This window comes from Ictalurus furcatus, chromosome 4 (assembly GCF_023375685.1).
Source record: "Ictalurus furcatus strain D&B chromosome 4, Billie_1.0, whole genome shotgun sequence".
NCBI classification, from domain to species: Eukaryota; Metazoa; Chordata; class Actinopteri; order Siluriformes; family Ictaluridae; genus Ictalurus; species Ictalurus furcatus.
Window position 1 is genome coordinate 8,851,367 of NC_071258.1, and position 6,134 is coordinate 8,857,500.

A 6,134-nucleotide genomic window follows, 5' to 3' on the forward strand; every position below is an offset into this window, starting at 1 on the left:
CAAAACACCAGGTCTTGTGGGGTGTTCCCGGTATGCAGTGGTTAGTACCTACCAAAAATGGTCCGAGGAAGGACAACCAGTGAACAGGCAACAGGGTCATGGACTCCCAAGGCTCACTGATGCGCATGGGGTGTGAAGCCTAGCTCGTCTGGTCCGATCTTACAGAAGAGCTACTGTAGCACAAATTGCTGAAAAAGTTCATGCTGGATATGATGTCAGAACACACAGTGCATCGCAGCTTGCTACGTATGGGGATGTGTAACAAGAGACCGGTCAGAGTGCCCATACTGACCCCTGTCCACCGCTGAAAGTGCCTAAAATGGACACATGGGCATCAGAACTGGACCATGGAGCAATGGAAGAAGATGGCCTGGTCTGATGAATCATTTTTTCTTTTGTGGACAGCCGGGTGCGTGTGCGTCGCTTTCCTGGGTAAGAGATGGCACCAGGATGCAGTATGGGAAGAAGGCAAGCCGGCAGAGGCAGTGTGATGCTCTGGGCCATATTCTGCTGGGAAACCTCCAGAGGTGGGTAAAGTAGCCAAAGATTTTACTCAAGAACAAGTAAAACTACACATAAAAATAATTACTCAAGTAACAGTAAAAGTAATAATGTTAATAATTACTTGAGTAAGAATAATAAAGTATCCAATGAGTGGTAGCAAGTTACTGGTTACTTCGGATCTGATTAAAATGAAGGGAAAATCCTGAGTCTCAGACTACATGGAGAACTGTAAGTCACACCTCTCCTTGAAAGTCTGTCTGTTCTGTTTATGTGATATAAAACCTGCGTTCAAGATCAAGCAGCATATCCCAGTCCTGTGACGGGTGCAATAACACACAACCTGTTATTTTCAACACAAAATCTCACACAGACACACCCCAAAACACAAACATTTTCCCAACAGTTGACTGTCTTTATTTTCACAACATGTTAACATGTTAACAATAACACTACCTCGTCAGCATCTGCATTTAAACAAGACAACAGAGAACAAAAGGACAGACTATGGAATAGAACAGAAAAGAAAGTGTGTGTAGAGTGAGAAAGTGAGTGTTTTTGTGTGTTAGTATGTTTGTGTGTGTCCTGCCTCCTTTGACTTGCTTCTTCCCACTCTTCGGCCATTATCTTCCAGGAATGAGTGAGCGGCTGTTGCGTCTGCATTCAGGCCAATGCAGCATATCGCCAGACTTATGACCTCATTATACATGCTATAAACTAATTATTAGAACCACATATATTCATTCACATTTAACAGTAACAGAGGAACGCCACAGAATGTAACAAAGTAAAAGTACATTTCTTTAATTAAAAATTAACTTGAGTAAGAGTAAAAGTATGGCTAGTTAAACCTATTCTTAAAAGTAATTTTTTTCCCAAAAAGTTACTCGAGTAAATGCAATGAAGTAAATCTAGCGTGTTACTACCCACCTCTGTAAACCTTGGCTCCTGGCATTCATGTGGATGTGGATGTTACTTTGACATGTACCATCTACCTAAACATTATTGCAGACCACACTGTTTCATGGCAACGGTATTCCCTAATGGCAGTGGCCTCTTTCAGCAGAATAATGCACTCTGCCACACTGCAAAAACTGCATGACAAAGAGTTCAACGTGCTGACTTGGCCTCCAAATTCCCCAGATCTCAATCCTATTGAGCATCTGATCCATGGAGGCTCCAAAGAACTGCTGCTAATATCTTGGTGCCAAATACCACAGCAAACCTTCAGCGGTCTTGTGGAGTCCATGCCTCAACGGGTCAAAGCTATTTTGCTGGCCCAGGAAGGACCTACATAATATTATGCAGGTTGTTTTAATCTTACAGTTGATTGGTGTACCTCATGTATATGACAACATTGTGTCAGGCTTCTCAAGATTACTCCATAGACATTTTACAAATGGAGGCTATCTCAGGGCTGTAACTGGGATGAAAATTTTTGTGAGTATACACTATATCACAATGCCAAATGTATACTACACCAACTGCTTATTTCTCTGTTATGTTATACTTCCATTCTTCTTGCAATCCATGTATCATTGTAGTACATCTATGCATTATCTGCACAGGACACATACAGCAACTGAAACTACCTCGTCTATGGATAACTATCGCATCTGGGGATAATACTGGATACATAACTATTACACTGTATAGAACTACAACACAATTTACTGTACTTCCTGCACCTTATCATAATTATAGATGTATATTATACATAATATATAGGCTTACTATTTATATTATATCTAGCTATGCATACACTTTTATATTTTTACTTTTATATATATATATATATATATATATATATATATATATATATATATATATATATATATATATATACACATGTATTTTCAATAATTATTTTAATCTTTATTTTATTCTTACTTCATTTCTTAGGCTATGTGAATTTGTGTCTTGTCTTTTATGTATGCTGCTGGAACACTCTAATTTCCCCTTTGGATCAATAAAGTGTTCTCGACTAATATTTTATCTTATGTTATCTTATATTCTAGAAACTGCGCTGACTGAAGTTAGACTGTTTAATTTATTGAGATAAATATGGTGGTGCAGCAGGTACCCTTGCTGACTCACTGGTCAAGGGTCCCCGATTCAGTCCAGAGCTCAGGTTACTGTCTGTGTGGTGTATCTCATGTTTTGCTTTGTCCACATGGGTTTCCTCTGGGTTCTCCAGTTTCTTCGCAGCTCCCAAAAACCACAACATTAACCAGGATAAAGTGATTATTGTAGATGCATGAATGAATGATTGAAGGAATTATGCATTATTTCTCTCTTTCTCTGTGCATGTGCTCGTCCTCCTTTTCTCTCTTGCATCTTTTTACTTATGATTGAAAAAGCATATCTTAAAAATGGCATGTATCCTGCAGCTAAAGTGGGGTACCTCAGCAAACTTTATTGCAACTAGCTAGCTGATTTGGCTAGCAATGTTGCAAATATTTTGCATTTTACAAAGCACTGATTGCCCTTATAAACACTTATATTTATAAATATTCTCATAAACTCATATATAATGGCTATGTCAGATGTTAGCCTATAATAGCTCTCATACCTCGCAACAAGAAGTTCATCTCTGGTAGTATAGCATTTGGTGAGAGCTAATCATAATGATTAGGACCATGGACAAACCTAAAGTCCTCCTCAGCTGCTCTGATGTCAGTTGAGAACCAGTCATCACTGCTCGTCTTGGAAAGGTTTTCCACGTAGTAGACTACATTCTACTACCACATTATCAGTATGCCACTGTTTCCATATTGAATTTGTCAACTGGAGATAGGCTCCATGGGAGAAAATACCTTCTGAAATTATAGAGGTCTGGAACTCATCATAGCTAATTACAGCCATTGGCTATCTGTCAACATTTGTACAATGGGGTGCAATTAATTTTTCTAGATTTTATATCAAGAAAGTAATGGATACATGGTTGTCATAACATATCAGTTATTACAGAACTGTTCTGTAATGACTCACATTCTTGTTATTTGTGGATTTGTTGTGGATTTTTACAGTTATTTGTGGATGTGGTAATATAGGGGGAAAGAAAAGAAGGGATGAAAATCGGCGTGGAATAATAATGATAACTAAATCAGAAATACATTTATCTGAATTCCATCTAAAAATAAAGAAATAATAAATAAAAATAAACGGCTAAGTTGAAGCAAGTCAAACATTAATTTATCAGGTCCTAAATCCCAAATCCCTAATCTACTCCATTATCCAAATGGTACAATTTGTTAATCTAGAGGAGAAAGACTGAGACTGTGCTGTCTTATGCTATTTATAGCAGATCATTTCTGCTGTCTGTGATATTTAGTGAATGGCAAGACTGATTTCTCACTGTCTTTACCCTCACATGTGACATGCCTTTAAATAAGTACAAGACGATCATTAAACATGTTTTATGCATAGCATATCCTGTTAATACTGAAGTCAAAATACTAAAGCATGAAGGTTATTTTCAGACTAGCCTATAGCGGTCCTCTCCTCCACCCACCCGTCATATTCCTTTATAATTCAGCAGGTTAGTGACAAGTGATGCATAGTGTTCTGTGCAGAATACATAGCGTATGACTAAAACCCACGCTGCTCTGCTCTACTCAGTCCCTGCAGAGCAATTACCACATAACCAAAGAGTACTGCATAACCAACATAACCAAACATGCCAACATCAATTTTAACTCTGTATTTAGCTGCTGTTTGTGTGATTTTTTTATTTATTTTATTTTTAGAAATCAAGCCTTTATTGTTTGTAAATAAAAAAAATCAAGCTTATATAATGGCAAGTGACAGTAAAAGAGTTCCTTTTTTGAGTAACTGTACAAGAAAGCAAAATAGTTAAATAAAAAGTTGTTGGAGTTTATTTTTCAAAAAAAGCAATGAGAAAGAATGATGGGCATTTTCTTGCTTTATTTGTTAAAGTAGTAGGTTATGTATTCCTGTGAAAATCCTTACAGTAATATTTTAGTATATTGCATACTTGAACTGCAATATGCCTTTTATTACTGCTACTGAGCAAATTGCTCCTGAGCAATTTAAAACGCTGCAGAAGTATCTTAGAAGTGGAACAGGAAATTATTATGTCTAGCTCAGTTGCAAAGACACAACTGGACAATGCCTTGTAAACAAACAGCCTGGAGCATACAGGTTGTTACAAAAATATCTTGCTCAAGGGCACCATGACAGTAGGAAGTGCAGTATGGGTCAATATGGCTTAACTTGTTTACACTTTCTTCATGTCTGACACAAGACTGGATTGCTTGAACCTGTCAACATCTGATGCCTTTTTCCCCTTCAGGATATGTGGAGCTGGCCATTCACACACTTGTTTGCATTCAGGGACAACTTAGAGTCCCCGGTCCACCTACTGACGTTCTTTTATTCTGTGGAAGGAACCTGGAGAACCCAGAGGAAACCAAAAGGGATTTGGGGTTACTTGTACAAGAAAACTTACAACAGTGATCCTGGATCTATGAGGCGGCAAGTCTACCTGATGCACCATCATGCAGTCCCAAGCACAGTAAATGTACAATAAGGTACACAGTTTACAGTAAACTCTATTCAAATAGACTTTAGTCTGTTTAAATTGCAGAAAAGTCAATTGTGGAATAAAACGTTTTAGTTATGCCCAGGATTAGATATTATGTTATTGCAGTGCCTATTTAGCATAGCTCAAATATTGAATGCATAATCTCAGCAGTCTTTTAATTAACATATTCTCACCATTTAACACGTCATGTAACGTGATGACTAATCTTACAGATTTAAAATTATTACAATGTTCATATTCGTCCTATTTTACATATTTCAAAGCAGCGCTTATAATCTTTTTCCCAGCTTTGAAAAACACAAGAAAAGGACAGGCTGTTTATGGCAAAGCTGACAGGTGGATAAAGAACCATTACTATACTTTATACTTTATATAACCACTGAAGGGGGGAACCAGTGCTGAATAGCATTTGTTATGTGTAGTACAAGAGTGTGTATGCAGCCATTACTGACTGAAGCCTTCAAATGACATTTAAAAATGGATTTGTTAATATCATGTCTAAATTGAGTATTGCAGTAGTTCTTTATGATAGGCTTATTGAACAGAATACAGTGTCAGCCATTACAGTTATTTTGCTGCAAATTAGTCAATCAGATCACGCCTGCCTATATTTACCAGTCATGTTAATTGAAAGGTAATTAAGCGTAGAGAGCTGTGGAGCATGAAGACTACAATTGAGCTGTCAGTGACGGTATCCTGATTAGATGATTGACAGGTAAATATGGTGTGATTAAACTGCTAAGCCTAACATGTACTCAATCTGTGGAAGTTAGTTGGAAGTTCAGGGGCAGGGATGGCTCAACAGTTTAGGCTCTAGGTTACTGATCAGAAATTTGTGGGTTCAAGCCCCAGTTCAAGCATCGTCAGCAAGGCCTGTAATCCTATCAGCTCCAGGGGTGCTGTTTCATGGCTGAGCCTGTCCTCTGACCCCAACTTAACTGAATCCCTAACAAGTTGGAATATGCAGTGGGAAAAAAGAATTTCACTGTGCTGTAATGTATACGTGACAAATATAGGGTTCTTCTTCATAAATCTAAGCTTCTGTGCTAATCTAAGGTACACTGTA